At 39.3% G+C, this 17,380-nt stretch overlaps 1 protein-coding gene and 1 long non-coding RNA gene across 7 annotated transcripts in view; one reads left to right on the forward strand and one right to left on the reverse strand.

Moving 5' to 3' along the window:
* LOC116990701 overlaps nt 1-1,746 on the forward strand; it is a 29,949-nt gene extending 28,203 nt beyond the window's left edge. The window contains exon 5 of the long non-coding RNA XR_004416603.1: nt 1,736-1,746. This is a non-coding gene — a long non-coding RNA (uncharacterized LOC116990701). The remainder of the gene's footprint in view (nt 1-1,735) is intronic.
* Nucleotides 1-17,380, reverse strand: part of dennd1a (DENN domain containing 1A) — a 492,710-nt gene that overhangs the window by 417,632 nt on the left and 57,698 nt on the right. The gene's annotated exons all lie outside the window — the stretch shown is intronic.

Here is a 17,380-nt window from a genome sequence, read left to right on the forward strand (position 1 = left end):
TGCTTCTTCTTCTTCTGTCGTATGTCTTTTAGACCTGCAGCTCAGTTGAGGCAAGCCAGGCCAACGTGTCATCGTCCAGGTCAATCAGACCTCATTCGCCATTCAGTGGCCGGTGTTTGGGGCAACTCGTGACTGTGTGCTCCACTGTCTGTGTTGGGTCCCCACACTCGCAGGAGGCGCTGTCCACGAGGCCCCACCTCTTCATCACTACTCCATAGCGTCCGATGCCTGTCCTCAAGCAGTTGAGGGTTGTCCACTACTTTCGGAGGAGGTCCTGGCCAGGGACGTCCATGGGGTTAGCTGAAGTTTCTTCATAGAGGATGGTGAACATTTGAAACTAACAACCTTTGCATGGTCCCTCTGGTGATCAGAGATTTTGCTCGATAAACCTATTAACTAATGCTAGGAATGAGAAATCTTGACAAGATTTCAAGAAACCATATCTCAGTCTCAACAGCAATAGCACGGGAACAACTATTAACAATAAAGATTCTCAAAATCAAACCACTTTACGGTTCTGTAATTAATTACATTGGAAGTCATGTATTCTATTATTTAAAATAATTTGCTGCAATTGTATAGGTCCTTGGTGAGATCACAGCTGGAGCACTGTATGCAGTTATGGTCTCTTCAATTAAAAAGAGGATGTGCTTGCCAGAAGGGGAACGCAGTGAAGATTCACTGGACAAGTTCCAGGGATTGCAGCTTTGCTGTTTGAGAAAAGATTGAGTAGACTGAGACAGTTTGTAACATGATTTCTTAAGTCTGTGACAAATCTTGGATCTCAGCCTTTTGTTCATTTTTCTGGGTCTATATAAATTGTTATCGCATGAGGATTCAAGCTACATATATGTAACATTAAAAGTAATAGATTATGTGATGGCTCATTAAAATGTAAAAAAAATTAGCGACTACCAACATGAAATATACAATGCAAACCCTTGAGTATGAAATATAAAGAAAATGCGTCTCCTCGACTATTACAGAAATCAGAGGCAGATAGATAACGGTGGTAAATAAGAAGCTAAAAATATATTTTAAAAACAAATTTGACCTCATTTAATGATAATAATAATAATATAAAATGACAAAACAAAATTCCAACACTAGAACACAAAAACATTACTCCAATAGCCTTTAAACGTGCACATAACTAGCATTCTAAATTCAGCATAAGTAAACACACTTGTAATGCAGTGGCAATATCGAACCCTGCATTTTTAGTTTATTCTGGATACAGCAATCATGGTGCCGTGCTGCCGCAAGTCATTTTTAGTTCCACATAAGTGGTATTTATCCAGTCCACAGTTCCTTCTCTTCCTTCTATTGCTATTGCTATTGAGGGAGTGCAGCGTAGGTTAACAAGGTTAATTCCCGGGATGGTGGGACTGTCATATGCTGAGAGAATGGATCGGCTGGGCTTGTACACTCTGGAGTTTAGAAGGAATAGAGGAGATCTCATTGAAACATATAAGATTGTTAAGGGTTTGGACACACTAGAGGCAGGAAACATGTTCCCGATGTTGGGGGAGTCCAGAACCATGGGCCACAGTTTAAGAATAAGGAGTAAGCCATTTAGAACGGTGATGAGGAAACACTTTTTCTCACAGAGAGTTACGGCAGAGCCTGTGGAATTCTCCGCCTCGGAGGGCGGTGGAGGCGGGTTCTCTGGATGCTTTCAGGAGAGAGCTAGATAGAGCTCTTAAAAATAGCGGTCAGGGGATATGGGGAGAAGGCAGGAGCGGGGTACTGATTGGGGATGATCAGCCATGATCAAATTGAATGGCGGTGCTGGCTCGAAGGGCCGAATGGCCTACGCCTGCACCTATTGCCTATTGTCTCCTTCTCTAGCTGTCCAGCCTGCCCATAACATTGCTCTCTGCCGTAACTAAATCCTTGTGACAACAAATTCCACATTCCCACGAATGACTAAAGAGATCTCTCCAGAATTCTTTACGGACTTATTAACAGAATTTGCACTGTTTAGTTACTTGTTTACAGATTCAGCACAACGAGTCAACGTTCGATGTTATTCCACTTACACATGCACTCCCTACACACTAGGAGCAATTTACAAAGGCCAATTGACCTCCAAACCCACAAGTTCTTCAGATGTGGAAGGAAACCAGAGCGCCCGGAGGAAACGCACACGGTCACAGGGAGAACGTGCAAACTCCACACTCTCTCACATGCATTCTCTCTCTCTCTCTCTCTCTCTCTCTCTCTCACACACATTCTTTCTCTCTCTCCCCCCTTCTCCTCTCTTCCCTTCCTTCTCTCCCTCCTTTCCCTGGTGCTATCGCCAACAGAAGAGTATTTATAGAATTTTCTGTTTTTATTTGACATATCTACTACTTTGCACTTCACTTTGCAGACTATGATTGCAGTCCTTGGAACTAAATGATTAAGAGTCATTTGATCCAGGTTTTCAGGATATTAAAGGAAACCAGAGTGGGTGGATGGAAACTATTGCTCACTGATTCAGGTGTCTTAGGCAGGGAAACTGTCCATAAATTTGCATCTTTTAGGGAGTGAAATTAAGAAATACTTCTGATACAAAGAGTGATCAAAGCTTGTAATTCTCTCATTGGTGAAAATAAATGTTAAATCTAAGATTGCTATATTAAAGATAGGGGCTAAAAATAGGTTTAAAAAAAAAGACAGGCCATTGCTTGGCAACAGTGGCACAGTGGTAGAGTTGCTGTCTTACAGCACCAGAGACTCGGATTTGATCCTGACTATGGGTGCTGTCTGTGTGGTCTTTGTATGTTCTCCCTGTGACCTTGTGGGTTTTCCCCAGGAGCTCCGGTTTCCTTCCACACTTCACAGAAGTGCAGGTTTGTAATTGGCTTCTGGAAATTGTCCCAGGTGTGTCGGATAGAACGGGCAGTCACGGTGGCGCAGCAGTAGAGTTGCTGCCTTATAGCGAATGCAACGCCGGAGACCCGGGTTCGATCCCGATTACGGGTGCTTCTGTACGGAGTCTGGACCTTCTCCCCGTGACCTGCGTAGGTTTTCTCCGAGATCTTCAGTTTCCTCCCACATTCCAAAGTCGGCGTGGGCCCGGTGGCCCCAAGAGCCTGTTTCCGTGCTGTATGTCTAAACTTAACTAGTGTACAGGTGACCACTGGTCGGCACAGACTTGGTGGGCCAAAGCGCCTGTTTCCATGCTGTATCTCCAAACTCTAAACAGAATGAAGTAAATAGCCTGCTCCTGTACATTTCCTCTTCTGTAATTATGAATCGATTGTAATGAATATCTAGTATATAGAAAAAGTTGGCAGATTGCAAGCATGGATTTTGATGAGGCAATTATCCAGGTCAGAAGTACCTGGGCAACACACACCAATACGTGCACCATAATAATACAGACACTTAGTCAAAATCATTGACATTAAGGAAAGAATGAACTTTGGATTGATAACAGCTTTTTAAAGCACATGGTGATAGAAGCATTCTTTTGACACCTGGGAATGTGCCTACCTTTGGAGATCTGATTACCCTTAATTCTGTTCACTGCTGGAGAAATAATGCTGGAGAATAAAATTGGAATTCAATGTCAGCATCATGGGTTTCAGGTCGTTCACAAAGCACTGTCGGACATGTAAAAAATAAAAAAAATAGAAAAAGCTGGAAATACTCAGCAGGTTAGGCAGCAACTGTGGGGAATCAAACAGAGATAATGATTCCTAAGAAATGGAAATGGAAATGTAACAGCTGGGGGAGAGAGTGGAATCTTTTGAAGATTTTTAATTTAGTCGCAGCTGATTTGTCTGGTGGACTGTGTGGGGAGAGAGATTAGTAAAGGCAGCAGAGAGAAAAGTCAATGCTGCAACTATGAGATGCAAATGCTAGAAATCTAAAATGGATGAGAATGATGGAAATACACAATGGGTTGGGTTGAACCAGTGGAGAGCGAAAAACCGAGTTAGAAGGTTCTAGGGTGGAAATATCGAAGACTAGAGGGCACCGCTTTAAGATGAGAGGAGATTTAAGTTTAAAGGAGATGTGCAGAACCAAACATAGTTTGTTCGGAATAATCCAGGATCTTAAGAAAAAAAGAAACATTGTTATTTCATTTTGTTGGAGACATTCAAAGAACTAAAATGGTCTTTAGATAAACAAAATAATAAAATTTGAATAGCACTGCAGGGCAAAATACCAAATTATCATTATGTACAATGGTTTATAACATCTGATGTGTGTTCAATATATCTGCAATGGTGTGTCTGCAATTGTGAATAATCCTGCATTTGCAGACTATTTAAAATGTTAAATCCTTAAAACTGGAGCGAATCCACATCCACATTTTAAGGAGACTTAAAACACAACCTCTTGACCAGAGCTTCCTGAAATTGTAGATCACAACCATGACTGGGTTGGAAAATCAGCTGATGAGGCAGTGATCAGCAGACCAGATGTCTTGTACATTGCAAGACCGTGAGGGTAGCCATGAGTTCAATACAGTGTGGAACTTCCCTTATCCAACTAGAAAACAGAACATCTCTCATGACTAGCACCAGAATCCAACAGAAAGTGAAAGGGCATGACTGAGAATTATTAGGGGGTAGCAAGTGGCAGATGCTGTGTTTGCAACATAACCATGCCAGAGAGAAATTTACATGATTGTGAGAAATGAAAATAACTTTTACCCATATAGAAACATAGAAAATAGGTGCAGGAGTAGGCCATTCGGCCCTTCGAGCCTGCACCGCCATTCAATATGATCATGGCTGATCATCCCTCAGTATCCTGTACCTGCCTTCTCTCCATACCCCCTGATCCCTTTAGCTACAAGGGCCACATCTAACTCCCTCTTAAATATAGCCAATAAACTGGCCTCAACTACCTTCTGTGGCAGAGAATTCCAGAGATTCACCACTCTCTGTGTGAAAAATGTTTTCCTCATCTCAGTCCTAAAAGATTTCCCCCTTATCCTTAAACTGTGACCCCTTGTTCTGGACTTCCCCAACATCGGGAACAATCTTCCTGCATCTAGCCTGTCCAACCCCTTAAGAATTTTGTAACGTCCCAACTCCTTAAGAAGAGATGGTAAAGATTTATACTTTATTATTTACATCCTCCATTGAAAGTATATACTTTATTGGATAAGGAGACCAAACTTCTACAAAATCACCTGTGGTCTCATCAGGACGTTATACTATTACATGAGGTGGTGCCTTTACCCTAGCACTCAAATTCTCTTACAATAAGGACCAATGTACTATTTACATTCCTAATCACCTGTTACATCAATATGTTGAATTTCAATATTCATCATCAAGGACATTAAAGGCCCTATGAATAACAACACCTTTATTCTGTCATCATTTTAAAAAATATTGCTACTTTGCATTTTTTTAACAAAATGGACAACATCAAATTATATAATCTCATCCATTCATTTTATCTGTTTATAATCCTCTTGTGTCCTCTCTGCATACTCACAGTTCGAGGTTTAGCATCATCAGAACATTTTCATACATTATACTCAGTCCCTTCATCCAAATCAGGGATATAAACTGTACACAGTTGGAACCACAAACACCGATTCCTGAAGCACTCAACAATCCACAAGTTCCCAACCCAACCTTTCTTTCCTATTTTCTATGTTTGTTCATTACCAATCCTGAATCCACAACAATATGTCATCCCAAATCCAATATGCTCTAAAGTTGTTTCCTATTGTGTGGAATATTTGGGAAGGTGTGTGGCAATCCAAATACACACCACATAGCCACTGAGTTGTTCCTTTTTATATTTTAATTAAAAACTCAATCCTAATTAAAAACTCAAATACCTGCTCATGTTTCTTGTTCTAATGTTCACTTGTCTGCAGGATTGATCAAAGCATGAAATCAATTTACCAAGCTGTAAGGAGAGCCAGTGTGAGCATTAGTGAATGAGCAATGGTACATTTCACACTGGTATAGTGCTGGAGGCTATTTTTGTTTTAGGCTCAACATCTATTGCTGGTTCAGAGTGCATTGTGTCATAACCAGTAACTGCTAACACTGGATATAGAAAATACCATTCATTTTACAGTTTTAAAAACAAAATAATGCTTGCACTTAATTCACTGGTAAGATGCACAAAATGTTAGCATGGAAGTACAGCAAATATTGCAGTACATACTGCAAAGAGCGTGGAGTGTAAAAAGTGGTGAAGTTTTGATGCAATATAGCCACACTATGCAGTTTTGGCGTCTGTATTTAAGGAAGGAACCTCAAAATGACTTTAATAAATTCATCAAGCATGATTTCCGTTTTATGAATTCATTCAGCCGTTGTCCAGTCGATATCATTTTCAGAGTGCTTCGTTATTACTGCTTTAGTCACGTTCTCATAATTTCATCATTACCGACGTTCGGCTAACAGGTCTGTAGATCCCCATATTCTCTCTCCCTGCTTTCTTAAATCACATGATTATTCTTGTACCTTTTAAGCTGTGGGGAACTGTTCTAGAATGTATGGAATTTCAAAAGATGACAACCAACGTGCTCACAAACTCCCCCAGTTCTCTTTCAAAATGTTTGGATGCAGGTCATCAGGTCCAGGGCATTTTTCGATCTCATTAATTTCTCAGATATTTTGTTTTACTAATGTTGATATTTTTCAATTCCTCATTCACTCATAGCCTGGTTGATTTTGACAATTTACAGGAGATTTTGCATCTTTTTACTTGAAGACTGATGAAAAATATTTAATTTCCTTGACAATTCCTCACCCCAACACAATATCCCCAGTTTCAGTCAGCAAGGGTCACACAGTAACTTTTTCCACAATACTAGTGCATGTGCTTCATGAATTGAGCCTCATTTCTCCCATATTAATATTTGAGCATGCATGCTTTCCTTTGATCTTACTGCCCCTATGCTAATTTAGTGTGACCAAGGTAGTAATCCAAGATTATCATTTCTATGGACACAAAGTGCTGGAGTAACTCAGTGGGTCAGGAAGCTTCTCTGCAGAATTTCAGGTTGTGACCCTCCCATACTTGTACTTCCATATTATATTTTTTCTAAACTTCTGCTTTTAAATTTGGACCTCAGCTGCACATACTCCTTAAGCAGAACCTTGTTTGTTCTTCCTATGTCAGCCATTTTCCATATGCACCATTGATAACCACACGCTTTAAAACCTTTGCACTCGTTGGATGTCTAAAGGGCCAAGTTTCCTCCAATGCCAATCTCAGGATCTGAAATGCTTCCGTCCTTCATAGTTACACCCAACAGTTCCTCTTTATTAATCAAACAAAATATCCATGTAGGCTTGGCCTCACTTATACATTGCACTCCAAATCTCACTTTCCAGATCATCAATTCTGAGTTAGATTGGTTTTCAGCATCTGCCACAAACTAGAGCTGCAACAAATCATCTCCCCTCCCATGTTTTTCCTTAAATTAATTACACATATAAATGTAATTATAAAACTGTAGCTTGGCTCTTGCCTCAGTGAGGTCACTGATCTCACCAAAGCCCTCTTCACAAACACTTCACTAGGAGATCATTGAACATTGTGCCGAAACATGTCAAGCTTTAGCAGAACCCAGATTCCACAAGTTCGAGTCAAATTGATAAAAAATGAGTGTATCAGAAATGGCACCTGTGCTGATTAACCACCGATTTCCAATGAGATGCAACTCGTTACTGAGAGTGATAATCATGAAAACCTCTGCCATAAACTTCAAAACATCCATCGTTTCAAGTGTGTTACCAGAGGACTGGAAAACTGCAAATGTAGCTACAGACCAGTCAACTTACCAAAATAATGGAGAAGGTTTGAAACAATAACCATCAACAGATGTAAATGGATAAAAGAAACCTACCATAGATTTGTTAATGATGAATTAGGTATAATCGATGCAGGTTTTTTGATGAAATGATAGAGGGTCAATGAATGAAATGCAGTTGATAAGTACAAATGAATTTCCAAAAGATGTTTCATGAAATGCCACGTAAATAGATGTGTCATTAGAATTGAAACCAATAGAATAAAATGATGGATGGAAAATTAGCCATGAAACAGGCAACAGGGAGTATTTTGAGCCAGAAGGAAAGGTACATTGTAGTTTCCCACCGGTTTAGTAATAGCATCCATATTAGAAACTTGGACCAAATTGCAGCTGGCACAAAACTAAATCATAGGGAACTGGAAGGGTAGCAACATACTACAGAGATATTGCCAAGCTATGGTATGAGTAAATAGGTGGAAGAACAGTTGTATGTTTTTGTTGGGTAGAAAAAGAACAGCCAATATAAATCAAAGTTCCTAAAAGTTCGTAAACAGAGAGACATGGGGTTATATACACACAGGGTGTTGTAAATGGCAGAACAGGTTGAGAAAGCAGTTCAAGAATATATGCTGGATCAAGGCAACTGAGACAGAATAGCAGAGTAATGAAGTACCACAGCAAGCAAGTCAAGATGAACTTTAATAAATCACTAGCTCAACCATAACTGTTCTGGCCATTATCTTTACCCTTTTTATCCCTGAGGAGACCTGCTTCTTTCCTTGGCTGTCCTCCTGCTTCTAACAATTTTATAAAAGGTTTTAGGATTCTCTTTAATTCTACTTGCCAAAGTCATTTCATGGCCCTATTTTTCCCTCCTAACTTCTTTAATTTCTCTCGTATATCTCCTATCAACATCAAAGGACCAGTTAAAAGCCAGGTTCCTGTACCTGGCATACGTTTCCTTATTTTCCCAAATCAAACCTTCAATAACCTCTGTTAACCAAAATTGTACACGTTTTTTTTAAATTATTAATCTCACAGAACACATTGACTCTGAACTCATACCATCTCCCTTGTAAATACCTCCCATTTACCTGATGTCATTTTCTCCTCAAGCAGCTGCTCCCAATCTACTATATCCAGATCCTATCTTACATTATGAAAATTTGTCTTTCCATAGTTTAGGGCACTATCTTAAGGACCAATCTGACCATTTTTTCCCCATGGCAGAATGACACTTTTCACAGAAGTGTACATACATACCTCAATAGAGAAGAGAAAAGTTATTAACACAGTTAAAGAATGTACCTTCTCCTTTGCATGTCAGACATGAAAAGAGCAGATTAATAGACATATATTTGCAAGTTCATTTTCCAGTGTCTGCAACATAGCAAGGAAGAATGAAATATAATCATTGAACAAACTGAACAAATTAATGGAATGATAAACACTCAGTCTCACTAATCTAACCTGGATAGACCATGACTTCATCCAAAATGTGACAAAAATGGTCTGCGTGCTGTTGGCTGGAGAAAGTTAATAAACTTCTACAGTGATGGAAATTATGCTTTTGCATGAAGGAGAGGTAGGGGATTGAACCACTACACTTCTCTACAATGTTATAATGCCATTTTTGCATACAGCAGTTTCTTCAAAATCCATTAAACCAGGATAAACTGCCTTCAATATGTGAAGAAAATGTATGCCTGCTTAATGTGTTTATGTGTATAAATAAATGAACTGCTTATTAATATTTCTTACAGAAATACAACAGGCCAACTTGTGCTCCTTGAAGAGCGTGCATCACTACTTTGCTTTTGTACTTCACGGCTTTATTATTGAAGATTTGGATTCCTATATTACTTTACAAAATCCTTCTCAATTCATTCTGCCATCTTTAAATAATTGTTTACTTCTGTAAACAGGCTTCTGTTCCTGCACCACTGAAAAACTGCAGTACCTTTTGTTATCGTTTACCAAACCAAATTGAATCATCTTGCAAAGAAATGTTGTCTTCACATGTCTGCCCATTCCCTCTGTGTGTCCCTTCCCTCATGAAGGCTGTACTACCCCCCCCCCCCCCTCACTGTTTAGTGCATCTCTCAATTTTGTGCCAACAGCAATTCTTCCAAAGTATGCCCACTCAACGGGTCAGGCAGCATCTGAGGAGGGAATGGCTAGGCGATATTCCGGGTTGATGCCCTTGTTCAGAAACTGCAGTAGATATAACACAAATCCTTGAAGAATGCGTTACATACTTCTAACCTGTTTGAAAACTAATCATTCATCAAATTTTCTGCTTTCTGCTCCTTGGCCTATTTCATATCCACAATGTTAAACATCCTTTAATGCCTATTTTGAAAGTCGGCATGCATAAAACGAACATAAAATGAACCCTGACTCCCAGTCTGAAGAAGCGTCTCAACCCAAAACGTCACCTAGTCCTTTTCTCCAGAGATGCTGTCTGACCCGCTGAGTTATTCCATCTTTTTGTGTCTATCTTCGGTTTAAACTAACATTTGCAGTTCCTTTCCACACGTCATCCTTGTCAACCTTTTTTTGCTACTGTAAAGTAATACCAATAGCAAGCAGAAGGGTTCTAAAATGTTGCATCTCTCACCAAACTAAATTCAAGGTTCAATCTGAATAGATGTTTGAAGGACAGAGTTGTGTTCTGCAAAGCATCCTCTTCTATTAATTAGTTTGGAGAGAGTCAAGGCAAGAAATGGTGTTTAAACAAGGTATGACAGTGCCCTCCATAATATTTGGGATACAGATCCATCTTTTACTTATTTGCCTCTGTACTCCACAATTTGAGATTTGTAATAGACAAAATCACATGTGGTTAAAGTACACATTGTCAGATTCTAACAAAGGCCATTTTTACACGTTTTGGTTTCACCATGAAGCAATTACAGCATAGTTTATACATGGTCCCCCCCCCCCCATTTCAGGGCACCATAATGTTTGGAACACAGTAATGTCATGTAAATGAAAGTTGTTATGTTTAATATTTTGTTGCATATCCTTTACATGCAATGACTGCTTGAAGTCTGCGATTCATGGACATTGCCATTTGCTGGGTGTCTTCTCTTGTGATGCTCTGCCTGACCTGTATTGTAGCCATCTTTAGCTTGTTTTGGGGCCTAGTCCCCTTCCGTTTTCTCTTCAGAATATAAAAGGCATGCTCAATTGGGTTCAGATCGGGTGATTGACTTGGCCACCAAGGATTGACCATTGTTTAGCTTTGAAAAACTCCTTTGTTACTTTAGCAGTATGTTTGGGATCATTGTCTTGCTGTAGAATGAACCGCCGGCCAATGAGTTTTGAGGCATTTGTTTGAACTTGAGCAGCTAGGATGTGTTTATACACTTCAGAATTCATTATGCTGCTACCATCAGCAGTTGTGACATCAATGAAGATAAGTGCACCAGTACTTTCAGCAGCCATACATGCCCAGGCCATAACACCCCCACCACCGTGTTACACAGATACGGTAATATGCTTTGGATCTTGGGCAGTTCCTTCTCTCCTCCATACTTTGCTCTTGCCATCACTCTGATATATGTTAATCTTCGTCTCATCTGTCCACAAGACCTTTTTCCAGAACTGTGGTTGCTCTTTTAACAAACTGTAACCCGGCCATCCAATTTTTTCAGCTAACCAGTGGTTTGCATCTTGCAGTTTAGCCTTTGCATTACTATTCATGAAGTCTTCTGTGGACAGTGATCATTGACAGATCCACAACGGACTCCTGAAGAGTGTTTCTGATCTGTCAGACAGATGTTTGGTTTGTTTCTTTATTATAGAGAGAATTCTTCTGTCATCAGCTGTGGAGGTCTTCCTTGGCCTGCCAGTCCCTTTGCGGATAGTAAGCTCACCAGTGCTCTCTGTCTTCTTAATGATGTTCCAAACAGTTGATTTTGGTAAGCCTAAGGTTTGGCTGATGTCTCTAACAGTTTTATTCTCGTTTCTCAGTCTCATAATGGCTTTCATTGGCACAACTTTGGTCCTCATGTTGAAAAACAGCAATTCAAAGGTGATGGAAAGACTGGAGGAAAGACTAGGTGCTGCGAGCTCTTTTATACCTGCATTAAGGAGGCATTTAAACACACCTGAGCAATTACAAACACCTGTGAAGCCATGTGTCCCAAACATCATGGTGCCCTGAAATGGGGGGGTCTATGTATAAACACAGCTGTAAATTCTACATGGCGAAACCAAAATGTATAAAAATACCCTTTATTAAAATCTGACAATGTTTAACCAAATGTGATTTTTTTTTCTATTACAAATCTCAAATTGTGAAATATAGAGGTAAATAAATAAATGATGGGTCTTTGTCCCAAACATTATGGATGGCACTGTGTTTGGCTATTGATGTCCATGTTATCTTTACAACAATGTTGTTAAACACTAATTTATGGAGTGGAAATGAAAAAGAGAACTGTGATAATTGAAAAATTCTGCAAATTCTATGGCAATTAGGTCAATTCCAATGTTTCTGATGGGTAATTGCTTTTACATAGTTAAAGATTTGAGTTCAAGAAAAATAGTTTTACAAACATGTATTTTCAGAAACAGAAGCTCGTTACAGGGATTATGATTTTTTCCGCTGAATTAGTAGTCTAGAAACCCAAATTGAGAATACAATGACCACTTTCAGTAGGCTTTCAGCTGAAGACTTAAAATCTCTAAACATTGCTCAGCCTACGCGATACAAAGCTGTCTTCTGTGCAGTATCTGAATAAATGAAGACGAAAGTGGCTGGCACTGAGAGGGAAGACCTTGGCTGCCTATCAACAATGAGATTAAACCACAAACTGCTTTACTGAGCTCCTCAGAACAGCTTATCACATTCATACTCAGTGTAAAACCAGACCTCTCCAAGAGCAGGCTGAACAACAATGTTTACATTGGTATTACTAGCTTATCTCTCGCAATTCTTCCTTTTAAGCTCAGACCATTACATGCAACACTATCAAAAAGCTACTGCTAAATATTCAAAAGCGGGGCTCTACACACTTGTTTGGAAAATGTGGTAACCACCTTGTTTTTCCACACAGTAACAGCCTTTTCAATTAGATTTTGGAATTTCAACAAAAGAAATTTGAACTTTTAGCGGTTTTGCTAATTTTAGACGGGTGAGTTGCATTCTGGCTAAAGCTTCAGAGTAGGGTGTCAAGATTACTGTCTAGAAAGGGAAAATGATTTTTTAGATATCAAATTACAAGTTGATCAGCGAAATCCCTTGCCACTCTAGGGATTTCAGTAAAGTAATTCCCAGCCGGTTATTTTCCGACTGTCAACCTTGGTCCACTGTTGCCGTCACAAGAGTGTTATTTGTCATTTACACCGGATATGAACCTGAATAATACAAGTCTTACTTGCTGCAGCTCGACATGAACATTTAATCGCAGCAACAACAAATAAATATGCAATAGATTATCAGTTGTACAGGCCTTGATAGCACCAAAACCAAAGTAGACCGCGCAGGCATAGTGGTGCTAATTCCATAGTCTTTCGGTGCATTTCATTATCATCAAAAATCTTTAACATTCATCAAAACATTTCTTTAAATGTGGTCACAATTTAGTAAGTTTAATTTATAGACTCAAGTTCTTTTTTTTTTAAATTAACCCTTAATATTTTCCCATTACTGGAATGCGGTCCTCTTGATAATTAAATACTATTGATATTTTGACCAATGTACATTCATTATACTTGAGAGAGTCAGAGGATGGCCATCTAATCTGGCTTCAATAAAATTCCAATGTCTATAAGCAACATTATATTTTAAGTAATAGGTCACGGGAAGATCACTCATGAAATATCATCTCTGATTCTCTCTCCACACTGTTAGCCCTGCTGAAAATGCTGAGCTACCATTTTCTGTTTCTAAGTGGTATCGTTAACAGTGAAGATGGTTATCAAAAATTACTGCAGGATCTTGATCAGCTGGACAAGTGGAATGCAATGACTCATTGAGTTTAATGCATACAAGTGCGAGGTATTGTGTGATGGGAAATCAATCCAGGGTGGGAACTTCACAGTGAATGGCAGGGCCCTGGGGTGTCTTGCAGAGCAAAGGGATGTAGGAGTACATGTACATAGTTCCCTGAAAGGGGCATCACAGGTAGATAGGGTGGTATAGGAGGCTTTTGTACAGTGATCTTCATCAGTCAGGGTATTAAGTTAGAAGTTGGGACGTTATGTTACAGTTGTACAGATGTTGAAGAATCCACAGTTGAAGTATTGTGTTAAGTTTTGGTGAAGATATACTAAGATGTTGCATGACTAAGATGAGCCTGAGCTATAGGGAGAGGTTGGACAGTCTAGGACTTTTTCCAGCGCAGGAGGCTGACTGGTCATCGTATAGAGATTTATAAAATCATGAAAGGAACGGATAGGGTGAATACTTGAGTCTTTTCCCCAGGGTAAGGGAATCAAGAATCATAAGACATATGTTTAAGGTGAAAGGGGCAAGATTTAATAGGAACCTGAGGGGCAACTTTTTCCAGAGAGTTAAAGGTTATATAGAACAAGTTGCCAGAGGATGTAGCTGAGGCAGGTACTATAACAGTATTAGAAAGATACTTGGACAGGTACATGGATAGGAAAGGTTTAGAGGATACAGGCCAAGCCAGGGCAAATGGGATCAGCATAGATCGGGCATCTTGGTCATCATGGACAATTTGGGCCTAAGGGCCTGTTTCCGTGCCTTATGACTCTACCACCCTATTTCAGATTTCTAGCATCAGTAGCTTTATACACATAGAAACATAGAAAATAAGTGCAGGAGGAGGCCATTCATTGTGATCCTGGCTGATCATCCCCTATCAATAACCTATGCCTGCCTTCTCCCCATATCCCTTGACTCCACTAGCCCCTAGAGCTCTATCTAACTCTCTCTTAAATCCATCCAGTGACTCTGTGACAGGGAATTCCATAAATTCACAAATCTCTGGGTGAAAAAGTTTTTTCTCACCTCAGTCTTAAATGACCTCCCTTTATTCTAAGACTGTGGCCCCTGGTTCTGGACTCGCCCAACATTGGGACCATTTTTCCTGCATCTAGCTTGTCCAGTCCTTTTATAATTTTATATGTTTCTATAAGATCTATTCATATATTTAAAGCCTTGTCCCACTGTGCGAATTCACCCAAGAGCTCTCCCGAGTTTAAAAAAGATCAAAACTCGTGGTAAGCACGTAGAATGAATGTAGCGTGTACGTCGGAGATCGGGAAGTCTCTTAGCGCTAACGGCAGGTACTCGGGAAACGTGGTAACTCGTGAAGATTTGTTGAAAAATGTCCACGAGTAAAATATACTCGGGATGTAAAAATGCGATAGTTTTTAACACGTAGTCGTACCATAGTAGCTCGTGAGTTTACCGTAGTAGGACCTGGTGTCCTATATCTCTATTGTATGTTCATGATGAAAATAAGAAAACTCAGTATATTCATTACCTTTGAATTGTAGTTTTGTGCAATCCTCCCATAATTTCTGAGTTCCATTTCACAATATCTATCAGACATACAGAATGTTGCAAGGTAATATTTTGCCCAAACTTAGTTGTATCTTTCTATCTCAATAAATATCACCAAATATGCCATTGTTTTAGCCACATTATGACAAAATATAGAATGTAGGTTATTTGTAATCAGTCACCCCATCCCAGAAACAACAGTACTTAAAGAACATTTGTTTCACTAATTTACAAGCATGTACCATACATAGTCCGTTGCTCCATATCCAGCATAATGTTGTGATAATTGCATAAAAGGTATTATTGTCTAAGAAATTTGGTGTGGAATGATAATCCATCTCAGTACTCATTTAGGCAAGTCCCAAGCTATAGATACTTTTCCCCCACCACCAATCCCCTTCGCCCGATCTTCATTGAACCTACCATTTGACCAATCTTTTACTCAGCTGCTGTAACGTTTCCTTCCTATCAAAATCTCTGTGTAGTATCTCTGTCCCTATCTTCAAATTCCCACTTTGAAATAAAATACAACTTTCGACTTAAAAATCTCGCAGCACAATCGCGATTAGTCGATTTCCACGCATTTTCAATCATCGTTCGATTCAGTGTAATTTTCACACCTGGTTGATGTAGTTTTTTTTTTAAAGATATGTGAAATTTTTAAGTCGAAATTTGTATTTTATTTCAAAGTGGGAATTTGAAAGATACAACTGAGTTTGGGCAAAATATTACCTTGCACCATTCTGTATGACTGATAGATATTGTGAAATGGAACTCAGATATTATGGGAGGATTACATAAAACTACAATTCAAAGATAATGAATATACTGAGTATTCTTATTTCCATCATGAACATACAATAGTGATATAGGACACCAGGTCCTACTACGGTAAACTCACGAGCTATTACGGTATGACTATGTGTTAAAAAGTATCACATTTTTACATCCCGAGTATATTTTACTCGTGGACATGTTTCCCGAGTACCTGCCGTTAGCGCTAAGAGATGCCCCGAGCTCCGACGTACCCGCTACATTCGTTCTACGTGCTTATAATGAGTTTTGATTTTTTTTAAACTCGGGAGAGCTCTTGGGTGAACTCGCACAGTGGGACAGGGCTTTTATGGTAGCTTCCTTGCGACCTGTGCACATTATGCTAACAAAGAGAAAGATTTTGTTAACAAAGTCAGAATCAAATCCACAAAAGCAGTGAGGCTACAGTATTTTTGCTGCATGTTTAAATCTCTAGCTTCTAGATCAGTGAACATCTAAATTATAAGCAAGCCCATTATAATGGTACTCTGATAGGCAATTTCAAAATATTAACATTGCAATCCGAATACCAGTCTCGATGACAACCACAATCCAGTTGATCCCAGGCATGAATTCTCCCTGTTATAACCGTTCCTGTCCCAAAGCCATCTGTTCCATACAATTTTATTCATTTTCTACTTTAACCTCAAGGCTGCATAAATAGATTATTGGAAGATGTTCATTGATCAGATTTTCCCCATTTATCTTGGCACAGAAAATAATTAAACTCAAATGAGGTTCAATTAATAGTAGAACTGTTGTAATAAAAGCGGAATGCAAACATACACAAACATTGACAGGCACAGGATATCAGACGTTAGAGAAAATCTAACACAAAATCCACACAATTCAATAAGTTAACATAATTAATTTCACCAATAACAGACCCATTTCGTCAGGCAATTTGTCAAAAATTGTAAGAAATAATTGCCAGATTTGTACCAAAATCCCATTCGACCCTGCAAATGGCAGAGGTACAGTCCCTAATCTAAACCAAAGATCATAGAGCAGAGCGCTCTAAACAATGGTATGGTAAAAATGTCTATGTTATGGGACTAGCAACAAATGTCCTAAACCATTGATCCAGAGCAAGGAATTCTAATCCCTCATGGCAGCTGGGGAATAAAAATGTAAGTAATTTTATTTTATTTTAGTTTAGAGACACTGCGCGGAAACAGGCCCTTCGGCCCACTGAATATGCGCCGACCAGCGATCACCCCGTACACAGTTTAAGTTTAAGTAATTATAGTGAATAAAACTAGAATTAAGAAAAACCTTTGTTACCGTAACTCCATTTTCATCATGAGGAATTGATCTGGAACACGAAGGCCCATCAGATGTGGAAA

The sequence above is a fragment of the Amblyraja radiata genome, chromosome 32, assembly GCF_010909765.2.
Source record: "Amblyraja radiata isolate CabotCenter1 chromosome 32, sAmbRad1.1.pri, whole genome shotgun sequence".
NCBI lineage: Eukaryota > Metazoa > Chordata > Chondrichthyes > Rajiformes > Rajidae > Amblyraja > Amblyraja radiata.